The sequence below is a fragment of the Medicago sativa genome, chromosome 7 (genome assembly GCF_051527215.1).
Source record: "Medicago sativa cultivar Bolivia chromosome 7, Bolivia_mono, whole genome shotgun sequence".
Taxonomy (NCBI): Eukaryota; Viridiplantae; Streptophyta; class Magnoliopsida; order Fabales; family Fabaceae; genus Medicago; species Medicago sativa.
The window spans coordinates 21,175,625-21,190,025 of NC_140755.1; the positions used below are offsets into that span (position 1 = coordinate 21,175,625).

General features: G+C 39.3%; 1 pseudogene; it reads right to left on the reverse strand.

Moving 5' to 3' along the window:
• Nucleotides 1–14,401, reverse strand: part of LOC146904984 (uncharacterized) — a 79,384-nt pseudogene that overhangs the window by 64,280 nt on the left and 703 nt on the right.

A 14,401-nucleotide genomic window follows, 5' to 3' on the forward strand; every position in this document is an offset into this window, starting at 1 on the left:
CACGTAAACCTCTTCACAATTTCACCTTACCAGTCTTGAAGTGGAATACTCAACGCAGCCTTAGATGCTCCAACGCCGCCATTCATGACGGCAACGGTTCTCCCACCAGCAGCGCCGCCACCGATCATGTTTCAGTACAACGACGAAGAGTCTTCATCGGTTTTGGCGGTGATGACGATGAAGAAGGGAAGAGTGGAGTTCAAACAACAAAACGACAGAGGAAGGGAACAGAAACGGATCCAGTCTGAAGTAAAGAGGAAGTAGTACGAACCCAAAACGAGATCGAATCTATGCAAGGATTAATACTCAAGCCGAACCAGACTCAAACAGAGCTAGATCGGTATCAAACAGAGGTAAAAATAAATATTATTTCGCTTCTTTTTTCATAGATCTAGTGAGTTTAATTTGTATGTTGCAAAAACTGAGTTCGGATTTGAATAGAGAAAGGAGAGAGGATTCGAGACGTGTAGAATTCTTTAAGTTTGGTAGAGTTTTGAAGCTCCGACACGGTGGCGCCACCACCGGCCGCCATGTCGGAAGCTTCAAACTCGCCGGAGAAGAAAGGTCAGGGGCGGCGCTGCATAATAGAGAGAATGAGGGTCATTCACGTTTTTTTTTTAATTTGCAGCAATGGTTTTCCTTTTTTAGTGACTCATGCCTTTTATACTAGATCCATGCCATGACCCATGACCCATGGGTTTGATCCTAACCCATACCCAAGCCCATGTGCGGTTTGCTTCTAGGCCCTGTCTGCTGTTTTGCTACTGCATATCCCCTTGCATGTTCATACCCCCCCTGTTGTGTAGATTCTCATGATAAAAACTCCAAACAATTTTCTATGTGTTCTTTAATTTTTTTTCCTCTATATTTTTGTGGTTTCTTGCATGTTAAAAGACTGTGAAAAATATATGAAAAATATTTGTTCGTTGTTAATTCATTTCTTTTCGGTTCATGATAAAATCTTGTAAGAAACTTGTAAAAATCCTTGAAGATTTTGTGGCCTTTGCTTGTAAGTAACTTTGGTGTTTGAGGACTATCTTTTGGAAGGCAATTACATGTAAAAAGTTCATTTCAAAAACATGTAGGACATATTCTTGTTTTTGCTTACCTTTTTATTAACATTTTTGTGAAGTTTTGATGTGGTTTTGAACTTGAAATTTTGTTACATAATTGTGGCTTTGAACATGTGATTTCTTGGAGTGAATTTGCCTATTAAATGTGGTATATGCTTGCTGTTTTGAGTTTGATTTTTGTGGACTTTGTGTTGTAAATAATGTGAAATGCTCTTGTGAAATAAAGTGCATAAAAGGACTTGAAAATCTTATAATCTTTGGCATGTTGATTTTCCTTGATTCTCATATTTCTTTCCTTGAAATAAGTCACCTAAAATTTCCAATGTTGTGAGAATTTAGGTCTCAAACTTGCTTTAGAAGTATATTGAATTTCAAGTCCTTTTGTCACTTTTCACTAAAATTGTTAGTTTACTTTACTTGCAAGCTATATTTGTTTTACTATGCATTTGTCATTTTGTTTCTATATCATTGGTTCTACTAACCCTTTTGTTTCATGTTTCATAAGCATACTTCATTCTTCCGTTTTAGTTTCATTTCTCGCATATTAATTCTTACCAAGGCTTAGAATGTAAACACTTAGGATTTTTTGTACTTTACTTTCATGCAATTTTAAAATCTTGCAAGACCATAGAATGTAAACTAGGGCATATGTAAAGGACAATGGACTCTAATAATGTACACCGACACAAGCACCGACACATGCACACACTTCACTTTAGGTATATAGTTAGAATATGCATGTTTAGATGTATGTTTAGGATTGTATGTTTAGATGAATGTTTAGGCTTTATACTTAGAAAAATCAATTTTCAAAAAAATGTGAACAATATCACTCAAACTATTTTCTTAATAAACCTTGGGGTCCAAAACCCCATTGAATTTTCCTTTCATTTTCTTAATCAAAATTCAATGAAAATAATCATATTTGACTTCTTTTGCAAAATGACTAATCCAACCTCACAATTTCATAAGTCTCATGCCCTTAAGGCCTCTCTCTCTCATTCTTCAAAATCCATTTTCAAACTTAAAATCAACCAACAAAAACAAAAAACATTTTTGGAAGAGAACTACGATGGATTTGATCCCTTAAACGGGTACGTAGGCAAGGAACAAAATTCCTTCAATTCAAATAAAATAAAAATCCAAAAAAACATTCTTCTCCCTCCAATTCTTCACTTAGAAAACTCTTAGGTTTAAATAAACACTTTCAAAATAGCATTTAACAATAAAGCGCGCGCGTAGAAATTAAAGACGGTTCCTATAGGATACTATAGTCGTTATGGGTGCCTAACACCTTCCCGTAGCGAAAACAACTCCCGGACCTCGATTCTCAAGGGTTTTGCTTACTTTTTCCCTTCCCAAGAAAAAATGAGATATCACCGGTTTAAAAGGTTCAAACGTAATCAATGTTTGACACCCGAAAACCAAGATAAAACAGTTGGCGACTTCACTGGGGAGATTCGAGAGTTACGCCTAGTCTTTATTTCCACGCTTGCGCTCTTTTTACTTGTTTCTTTTAATTGCTTTCCTATGTGAATAAATGTTTAAATTCTTGCAAACGTGTGGGGTGAGAATATCAAAAGTCCTGCACCCGGGCTGAGTGAACTTAGGATTTAGGAGGGATATAATCGACAATTCATTCCGGGGGTTGCCTCGTGTTTTGGATTATGCGATCAATCCCACATAGCTGAGGCATTTTGGGGGTGATGTTGTCGGCGCGTGTTGTCGCGTTTAGGCACTTTACTTCTAATTGTTCTATGACGCTATGAACCGTAGATAACCGAACCCATCCATGGCCATTTTCTAGGATGTAGTGCGGAGGCTAAACCGAGTGTTGTCTCGAGTTTTAGTTGTCACGCGATACTACACTCAAGTTAGACCTTCCGCGGATAATCATGGAGCGAGTGTTTGTCTCGTGACACCGTGATATACGTCGGAGAGGTTGCAACTTGGGAACCTTTTTTAGAACCCGGTTACTATTATCCTAAAGCCCTAGATTCACCGGACACCGTGTCCACCCATGACTCCTCGACTTTGAACTTCAACCCACCATGTTTTCTCCGAACTTGAACATAATCATGCATACATGCATACATGCATAAACTTTTTCCCATGCATTTATCGGAGGACTTAGACAAGTCATCTTTTGAACATCACGGACGTGAACGCCAATTATACCATCTCAACTAAACTTTTAGTTTTGCTCAAGATTTTCAAATAAAACCGTGTTTCTCCGTGATGTTCACAACCACTTTGACAAGTCTTCTGACAAAAAAGAGAGGCTTTTTGCATTTGCATATCATGCATCATATGCATCATTCATCGGTCACAAATGGCTTCCCGTGCTCATTGTCTCCTGGTTCTTCTGCCGCAGTCTGAAAGGTGGCTCGTGCTCGCAAGATTCATCAACCAGATAGACAAGAGAAGAAACATGGCTAACCTTGAGGAAGAGAATGCCAGCCCCTCGGGCCAGCCCATTGAAGAGTCTAATCTGGACGAGATTCTGAGGCTTATCAAGAAAAGTGACTATAAGATTGTTGACCAGCTGCTACAAACCCCATCAAAGATATCCATCCTGTCTCTGCTCATGAGCTCAGAGGCCCATAGGAAAGTGTTAATGAAGGTACTGGAGCAAGCTTATGTTGACCACGAAGTCTCTGTGGATCAGTTCAACGGAATAGTGGGTAATATCACTGCTTGCAACAACTTGGGGTTTGGTGACGATGAACTCCCCGAAGCAGGGAAGTATCACAACTTGGCTCTACATATCTCGGTGCACTGTGGGTCTGATATGATATCCAACGTTTTGGTGGACACTGGATCATCGTTGAATGTAATGCCTGAGTCCACACTAAGGCAATTAAGTCATCATGGAATTTCCCTGAGGGGTAGCAGCTATCTGGTTAAGGCTTTCGATGGATCCCGCAAAGATGTTCTCGGGGAGGTAGACTTGCCAATTACCATTGGCCCAGAGACATTCCAAATTACTTTCCAAGTCATGGACATCAATGCTTCCTACAGTTGTCTCCTCGGAAGACCGTGGATCCACGACGCTGGAGCAGTCACTTCTACTTTGCATCAGAAGCTCAAGTTCATGAGGAATGGTAAGATTGTCACTGTGCATGGTGAAGAGGCATTTCTGGTTAGCCAAGTATCATCTTTCTCTTGTGTTGAAGCAGGATCCGCTGAAGGGACTGCATTTCAAGGCTTGACTGTTGAAGGCGCAGAGCCTCGAAGAGCTGGTACTGCTATGGCTTCATTGAAGGATGCCCAGAAGGCTGTTCAAGAAGGGCAAGCTGCAGACTGGGGCAAAGTGATTCAGATTCTGGAAAACAAGCGTAAAGAGGGCCTTGGATTCTCCTCAACCTCGGGTGTTTCAACTGGAACTTTCTACAGTGCTGGGTTCATCAACGCTATTGCTGAAGATGCTGCTGGGAGTAGTCACGTGCCTACATTTGTTGTACCAGGAGGCACCGTGAGAAATTGGGAAGCCATTGATGTTCCTCTAGTCATGCATGCTTCCATGTAATGTGTCTTGTTGCTCATGTTTTTTTTGTTTTCAAAATAACAATCCTTTCGCTCTGCCCAAGGCGAAAGTGATATCATTGTAAGGGCATGTTTGTTTCGGCATTGCCGTTATCAATAAAAGTTGTCGTCTTTTTCACGACTCTTTGTTTTTTACTTTTTAGTGCCTTTTTCTTGGAAATAATGGTAATGCCAGAAAAAACCAAAACATCTGTATTTTTCTTATTAATTTCAAAAATCTGCATGAAAAACTTTTTCTAAAATCATCCCAATCATATTATGCAGATTGAACCATAATAAACCCGTTGAACACAGTGACCCTATGGTTCCTCCAAATTTTGAATTCCCTGTATATGAAGCTGAAGATGAGGATGATGATGATGAAGGGATACCGTATGAGATCACTCGACTGCTTGAGCAAGAAAGAAGAGCCATTCAGCCTCATCAGGAAGAGATTGAACTCGTCAACCTGGGTACTGAAGAGAACAAGCAAGAGATCAAGATTGGTGCTGCACTTGAGCCAGAAGTGAAAAAGAAGATCACTCAGCTGCTCCATGATTATCCAGATGTCTTTGCATGGTCCTATGAAGATATGCCGGGTCTAGATCCCAAGATTGTGGAACATCGGATACCGACAAGGCCTGAATGTCCTCCTGTCAAACAGAAATTGAGAAGGTCTCGTCCAGACATGGCTCTTAAGATCAAGGCTGAAGTGCAAAAGCAAATTGATGCGGGTTTCCTCATGACAGTTGAATATCCTGAGTGGATTGCCAACATCGTACCGGTACCAAAGAAAGATGGGAAAGTTCGAATGTGTGTTGATTACAGAGATCTGAACAAAGCCAGTCCAAAAGATAACTTCCCATTGCCTCATATTGATGTGCTTGTTGACAGTACTGCTCAATCCAAAGTGTTCTCCTTCATGGATGGTTTCTCTGGCTATAACCAGATACGAATGTCTCCTGAAGATAGAGAAAAGACGTCCTTCATCACTCCGTGGGGAACGTTCTGTTATAAAGTGATGCCGTTTGGCTTGATAAATGCTGGTGCTACCTATCAAAGGGGTATGACCACTCTGTTTCATGATATGATTCACAAAGAGATTGAAGTATATGTTGATGATATGATTAAGAAATCAAGTGATGAAGAGCAGCATGTTGTGTATTTGAAAAATATGTTTGAAAGATTAAGAAAGTACAAGCTGCGGTTGAATCCTAACAAATGCACATTCGGTGTACGATCTGGAAAGTTGCTAGGCTTCATTGTCAGCCAGAGAGGCATTGAAGTTGATCCTGACAAAGTCCGAGCCATCAGAGAGATGCCGGCCCCTCAAACTGAGAAGCAAGTCAGAGGTTTCCTCGGACGTCTGAATTATATTTCAAGATTTATATCTCACATGACTACTACTTGTGGTCCAATTTTCAAATTGCTCAGAAAGAATCAGCCTGTTGTATGGAATGATGAATGCCAGGAAGCTTTTGATAGCATCAAAGAATACCTGTTGGAACCACCTATCCTTGTCCCGCCAGTGAAAGGAAGGCCTTTGATCATGTATTTGTCAGTGTTAGATGATTCAGTGGGTTGTGTTCTCGGTCAACAAGATGAGACCGGTAAGAAAGAGCATGCTATCTTCTATCTGAGCAAAAAGTTTACCGACTGTGAGACTCGGTATACAATACTTGAAAAGACCTGTTGTGCTTTAGCTTGGGCTGCCAAACGCCTGCGTCATTATATGGTGAATCATACAACTTGGTTGATATCCCGAATGGATCCAATCAAGTACATCTTTGAAAAGCCTGCTGTTACTGGAAAGATTGCGCGTTGGCAAATGTTGTTGTCTGAATATGATATTGTGTACAAAGCTCAGAAAGCAATCAAAGGAAGCATCCTTGCTGAACATCTTGCTTGTCAACCTCTTGATGATTACCAGCCAATTAAGTTTGATTTCCCTGATGAAGAAGTTATGTATCTGAAGGCAAAAGACTGTGAAGAGCCACTGATCAATGAAGGGCCAGACCCCAATAGCAAATGGGGATTGGTGTTTGATGGTGCTGTTAATGCTTACGGTAAAGGAATTGGGGCCATCATTGTAACTCCGCAGGGGCACCACATTCCTTTCACTGCTCGAATAACTTTTGAATGCACAAACAACATAGCTGAATATGAAGCATGCATCTTGGGCATTGAAGAAGCCCTCGATCTGAGGATTAAGCACCTTGACATCTATGGAGATTCTGCACTTGTTATTAACCAGATAAGGGGTGAATGGGAGACTCACCATGAGAAGCTGATCCCATACCGTGACTATGCAAGACGTCTGTTGACATACTTTACCAAGGTTGAGTTGCACCATATCCCTCGGGATGAAAACCAGATGGCTGATGCTCTCGCTACTTTGTCTCCCATGTTTCGTGTGAATCACTGGAATGATGTGCCCGTAATCAAAGTGCAGCGTCTTGATAGACCCGCTCACGTGTTTACTATTGAAAATATGCCAGATCAGGCTGATCAAGATGTGAATGATAAAAAGCCTTGGTATTACAACATCAAGCAATTCTTGCAGAATCGTGAATATCCACCTGGTGCTTCTAACAGAGATAAAAAGACTTTGAGAAGATGGGCTAGCAAATTCCTTCTGGACGGAGAAATCCTATACAAGAGGAACTATGACATGGTCTTGTTGAGATGTGTTGACAAACAAGAAGCTGAGAAGTTGATGCATGATGTACATGATGGTACCTTTGGGACCCACGCTTCGGGCCACACCATGTCAAGGAAACTGCTAAGAGCCGGCTATTACTGGATAACTATGGAGCGTGACTGACACAAACATGCTAAAAGATGCCACAAATGCCAAATTTATGCTGACAAGATTCATGTGCCTCCACATGCCCTCAATGTTATCTCTTCCCCATGGCCTTTCTCTATGTGGGGCATTGACATGATCGGAAGAATTGAACCGAAAGCTTCCAATGGACATCGTTTCATTCTAGTGGCAATTGACTATTTCACCAAGTGGGTTGAAGCTGCTTCCTATGCCAATGTGACCAAACAAGTGGTTGTCAAGTTTATCAAGAATAATATCATCTGTCGATATGGTGTTCCCAACAAGATCATCACTGACAATGGTTCCAATCTGAACAATAGTATGATGCAAGCTTTATGTGAAGAATTCAAAATCGAACATCACAACTCTTCTCCTTATAGACCTCAGATGAATGGTGCAGTTGAGGCCGCTAACAAGAACATCAAGAAGATTGTTCAAAAGATGGTCACTACTTACAAAGACTGGCATGAGATGCTACCGTTTGCCTTGCATGGTTACCGAACTACGGTGCGCAGTTCAACCGGGGCAACTCCCTTCTCTCTTGTGTATGGCATGGAAGCAGTTCTCCCTCTGGAAGTGGAGATCCCATCTCTTCGAGTAATCATGGAAGCAAAGTTGACTGAGGCTGAATGGTGTCAAAGTCGGTATGATCAGTTGAATTTGATTGAAGAGAAACGTATGGATGCTATGACTCATGGACAGTTGTATCAAGTGCGAATGAAGAATGCTTTTGACAAGAAAGTCCGACCGCGAGAATTCAAGGAAGGCGAACTTGTATTGAAAAGAAGGATAAGTCAGCAACCCGACCCAAGGGGCAAGTGGACACCTAACTATGAAGGTCCTTATGTTGTCAAGAAGGCTTTCTCTGGTGGTGCTTTGATTCTTACACACATGGATGGTGTTGAACTCCCAAACCCTGTTAATGCCGATATAGTCAAGAAATACTTTGTCTAGAAAGAAAAGAACAGCGTGGTAGGTCGAAAACCCGAAAGGGCGGCCTAGGCAAAAATGCGCTTCCCGGTGGATCGAAAACCCGAAAGGGCGATCCAGGCAAAAGTTAGGGACAAAAAAAATGAATATGAAAGAGCTCGCTGAGATTGTACGCAACTCAGGCAAGAATGAGCGCCTCGATGAGCCGAAAACCCGAAAGGGCGGTTCATGCAAAAATGAGGTTGATGAAAGACAAGTAACTATATCTGGCAAATCACCATCACCCCTTGGGGCATCTGCAACTGTCAATGATTTTCTTCATCAGAGGCTTCTGTACTTGTGAATTCAAAATTTCTATGAAATGTAGCGGTCATCGTGTTCAATGTATCACCAACCAATAAAATTACCATTTTCCAAGCTTTGTAAATCCGTGAAGCCATGCCTTTGGCTGACTTTCACTCTTCTACATCAATTTGAGCCTGTGCTATTGTTTGAAACTCTATTCTTCTTTCTACTTTCAATGTTATATATAAAACATTTTCTTTCTATTTTGATAATGTCAATATCTGAAACAAACATCTTTGAAAATTGAAAAATCTTTTTCTGTCTATTTTGAAAGCAAACCTGAGCAACAGGGTACATTTCAATGAAATATGCATGAATAAATGAATGTCAATGTCTATTTCAATACACGTTACAAGCAGGTTACCCCCCAGGATGATCTGTGGTCAATGGCAAGAATGAAAAAACAGAATGAAAATGGAAAATAAAAAAATACAAATAAAAAGCTCGCTAAGTTGAAAACCCGAAAGGGCGGCTTAGGCAAAAATGAGCACCCCGCTGATTGACAACCTATGAAGGCAATTCAGGCAAAAATGGGGCAATGAAAAGAATCTATTCCCCGGTGAATCGAAAACCCGAAAGGGCGGTTCAGGCAAAAGTGGGGTTTGAAAATGAAAATGAAAAGAATATTGAAAAGCATTGACCACAGATGCGAACATCCAATGTTTACCCAGCACTGACACGCCTAGCAACGGCGACCCGTATCCAAGAACCTTCCAAGGGTCCTCCTTTACAAGTTTTATTGCCCTCAGCCATGGTTTTGATACGTCTCTCAAACGACGGTTTCTCCAAAGAGGTTTTCCCCTGTGAATATGTCGCAGCACGAGCCACTACGTGCCCAATCTTCCAGTGTCTTGTCTGCCTTTGTGAAATTTCTCTGCCAAATTGCCAACCAGTCATGCATCTCAAGCATTCATACATGCATAATCATGCATTATATGTGCTCATACATCCAATAATCTTGCTATACCATACATACATGTTGCATATTCAACTGTCAGCTGTCAAATGTCAATGTCAAATGTCAATGTTAATGTCAAATGTCAATATCCAATGTCAATGACAACGTCAATATCAATGTTAATGTCAAATGCCAATGTCAATGTCAATGTCAATGTCAATATCCAATGTCAATGTTAATGTCAAATGTCAATGTCAATGTTAATGTCAAATGCCAATGTCAATGTCAATGTCAATGTCAATATCCAATGCCGATGTGAATGTCAATGTCAATGTCAATTTCAATATCCAATGTCAATGTTAATGTCAAATGTCAATGTCAATGTTAATGTCAAATGCCAATGTCAATGTCAATGTCAATGTCAATATCCAATGCCGATGTCAATGTCAATGTCAATGTCAATGCCAATCCAATGCCAATGTCAATGTCAATTTCAATATCCAATGCCAATGTCAATGTCAATGTCAATGTCAATGCCAATGTCGATGTCAATGTCAATTTCAATTTCCAAGCCAATGTCAATGTCAATGTCAAATTCAACTTTCAATTCAATTCAAATCAATGTCAATTTACTTTTGGGACAACAAAAATGGTCATGTCTACTTTCAAATCAAGTCAATGACAATTTACCCTCAATTGGTATCTTGTTAAACCAGACTTTCAATTTGCATCTTGATTACTGGTCAAGTGCAAGGTTCAATCCAAAAAGAACCACTTGTACCTGCTTATATGTCTATGTTTCCGGTCAAACGGCAAGTTCGATCCAAAGAACAGTTTGTACCCTTTGCTTATGTTTTGTTTCCGGTCAAACGGCAAGTTCGATCCAAAGAACAGTTTGCACCTACTCACATGTTGTGGTATTGATCAAGTGGCAAGTTCGATCCAAAGAACAGCTTGTATTTACCCTTTGTTTGTATCTCCGGTCAAGTGGCAAGTTCGATCCAAAGAACAGCTTGTATCCGTTTCCTGTTTGTATTTCCTTGGTCAAGTGGCAAGTTCGATCCAAAGAACAGCTTGTACCTATCTTTTGTTTGTATTCTCTCGGTCAAGTGGCAAGTTCGATCCAAAGAACAGCTTGTACCCATCCCTTGTTTGTATCTCTCGGTCAAGTGGCAAGTTCGATCCAAAGAACAGCTTGTACCTGTCTATTTGTTGCCCGTTCTTTCTACCTTGATGTCTATAAATCCCTTGGTGGTGTGACACAGCCCGTAGATTCCGGTTCGATTGTCTTGCATTCATAAATGAAATGTTGCATGGCATTCATGTTTTTGAAAATCTGAAAACGTATTTTTATGTCCAAAAGCAGTGCAAATGTTAATATTTAAGTATCTTCGTCCCGTCAATTCTAAGACTTCGTCTCTTGACTCCCCGGACAAAGAAACTTAAATAGGGGCAGCTGTTATACCCTAATTTTGGACCTAAAAATACTTGATCAATTCTTCTTTTCTTGCATTTCAAGTCATCTGATATGTCTCTGATCAATTGCATCTTTCTCTGCATTTTATTTCAATGTTATTTGCAAAATTCGTGAAAAGGGCATTTTAGTCATTTCCTATGTCAAAATTTCTTTCAATCTTTAAAATTTTTTTTGAGTCTTCTCATCTGGTTAGAATAAGTCTCTGTTTCATTCTATGTCAAAATCTATTTCAAAAAATTGCATTTGAAGTCATTTTGTGTCAGTTTTGCCCTTAGGGGCATTTTAGTCTTTTCATGTGTTAAAACCCTGTTTAAAATTCTAAAAATTGTCTGAGTCTTTTAATTCGCTTGTATAAGTTCTTGCTTTAATTCCCTGTTAAAAATCCATTTTAAAATTGCATCTGAGTCATTTTTAGTCGTTTTAGTCCCTAGGGGCGTTTTGGTCATTTCACATAATATTTCTGATTCGTTTTAATCTGCTTTGTTGTTTTTAATCGTCTCGTTTTACGTTAATTTTCATTTTACTTTTTCAATTCAATTTTAGTTTAATTTTCATTTCGGTCCTTGTACTTTTGTTATTTGCATTTTAATCCCTTTTTAAGTTTGTTAGAGTCAAGTCAAAGTTTGTTACAAGTCAAGTGCCACATGGCATTATTTCATTGGTCCAAGCACTCCCACATCACCTATAAATAGGTCAAAGTTGGTCAAGGTTCATTCAACTAATCATTTTTACACAAAAATTCCCAAAAATTCCAAAAAATCATTTTTTAATTATTTTCTCTCCCATTTTTCTCTCATCTTCAACAACCTCTAACAAACCACCCTAACTAATTTCCTCACCACAATTTTCACCCTAACTAACTCCACAACCACCCTAACCAACTATTTTCCACCACTTCAACCTCCATAACCACCACCTTCAACCTCTAACCACCACTCTCCTAACAACCTCAAACCTCCATCAAATCAGAATCTCGTCACAAATTCAACAAAAGAACAAACAACGCTCACAGATACGAGTCCGAAACGAACTCGTCATCATCATTCAAAATCGGTTGAACCGAATCCAGCATCAACAGTGCGAACCAGAAATTGCAGATGAAGAGGAAAACGAAGAAACCGAACTTATCTCACCCATTCTCAAAACACGTAAACCTCTTCACAATTTCACCTTACCAGTCTTGAAGTGGAATACTCAACGCAGCCTTAGATGCTCCAACGCCGCCATTCATGACGGCAACGGTTCTCCCACCAGCAGCGCCGCCACCGATCATGTTTCAGTACAACGACGAAGAGTCTTCATCGGTTTTGGCGGTGATGACAATGAAGAAGGGAAGAGTGGAGTTCAAACAACAAAACGACAGAGGAAGGGAACAGAAACGGATCCAGTCTGAAGTAAAGTGGAAGTAGTACGAACCCAAAACGAGATCGAATCTATGCAAGGATTAATACTCAAGCCGAACCAGACTCAAACAGAGCTAGATCGGTATCAAACAGAGGTAAAAATAAATATTATTTCGCTTCTTTTTTCATAGATCTAGTGAGTTTAATTTGTATGTTGCAAAAACTGAGTTCAGATTTGAATAGAGAAAGGAGAGAGGATTCGAGACGTGTAGAATTCTTTAAGTTTGGTAGAGTTTTGAAGCTCCGACACGGTGGCGCCACCACCGGCCGCCATGCCGGAAGCTTCAAACTCGCCGGAGAAGAAAGGTCAGGGGCGGCGCTGCATAATAGAGAGAATGAGGGTCATTCACGTTTTTTTTTAATTTGCAGCAATGGTTTTCCTTTTTTAGTGACTCATGCCTTTTATACTAGATCCATGCCATGACCCATGACCCATGGGTTTGATCCTAACCCATACCCAAGCCCATGTGCGGTTTGCTTCTAGGCCCTGTCTGCTGTTTTGCTACTGCATATCCCCTTGCATGTTCATACCCCCCCCTGTTGTGTAGATTCTCATGATAAAAACTCCAAACAATTTTCTATGTGTTCTTTAATTTTTTTTCCTCTATATTTTTGTGGTTTCTTGCATGTTAAAAGACTGTGAAAAATATATGAAAAATATTTGTTCGTTGTTAATTCATTTCTTTTCGGTTCTTGATAAAATCTTGTAAGAAACTTGTAAAAATCCTTGAAGATTTTGTGGCCTTTGCTTGTAAGTAACTTTGGTGTTTGAGGACTATCTTTTGGAAGGCAATTACAAGTAAAAAGTTCATTTCAAAAACATGTAGGACATATTCTTGTTTTTGCTTACCTTTTTATTAACATTTTTGTGAAGTTTTGATGTGGTTTTGAACTTGAAATTTTGTTACATAATTGTGGCTTTGAACATGTGATTTCTTGGAGTGAATTTGCCTATTAAATGTGGTATATGCTTGCTGTTTTGAGTTTGATTTTTGTGGACTTTGTGTTGTAAATAATGTGAAATGCTCTTGTGAAATAAAGTGCATAAAAGGACTTGAAAATCTTATAATCTTTGGCATGTTGATTTTCCTTGATTCTCATATTTCTTTCCTTGAAATAAGTCACCTAAAATTTCCAATGTTGTGAGAATTTAGGTCTCAAACTTGCTTTAGAAGTATATTGAATTTCAAGTCCTTTTGTCACTTTTCACTAAAATTGTTAGTTTACTTTACTTGCAAGCTATATTTGTTTTACTATGCATTTGTCATTTTGTTTCTATATCATTGGTTCTACTAACCCTTTTGTTTCATGTTTCATAAGCATACTTCATTCTTCCGTTTTAGTTTCATTTCTCGCATATTAATTCTTACCAAGGCTTAGAATGTAAACACTTAGGATTTTTTGTACTTTACTTTCATGCAATTTTAAAATCTTGCAAGACCATAGAATGTAAATTAGGGCATATGTAAAGGACAATGGACTCTAATAATGTACACCGACACAAGCACCGACACATGCACACACTTCACTTTAGGTATATAGTTAGAATATGCATGTTTAGATGTATGTTTAGGATTGTATGTTTAGATGAATGTTTAGGCTTTATACTTAGAAAAATCAATTTTCAAAAAAATGTGAACAATATCACTCAAACTATTTTCTTAATAAACCTTGGGGTCCAAAACCCCATTGAATTTTCCTTTCATTTTCTTAATCAAAATTCAATGAAAATAATCATATTTGACTTCTTTTGCAAAATGACTAATCCAACCTCACAATTTCATAAGTCTCATGCCCTTAAGGCCTCTCTCTCTCATTCTTCAAAATCCATTTTCAAACTTAAAATCAACCAACAAAAACAAAAAACATTTTTGGAAGAGAACTACGATGGATTTGATCCCTTAAACGGGTACGTAGGCAAGG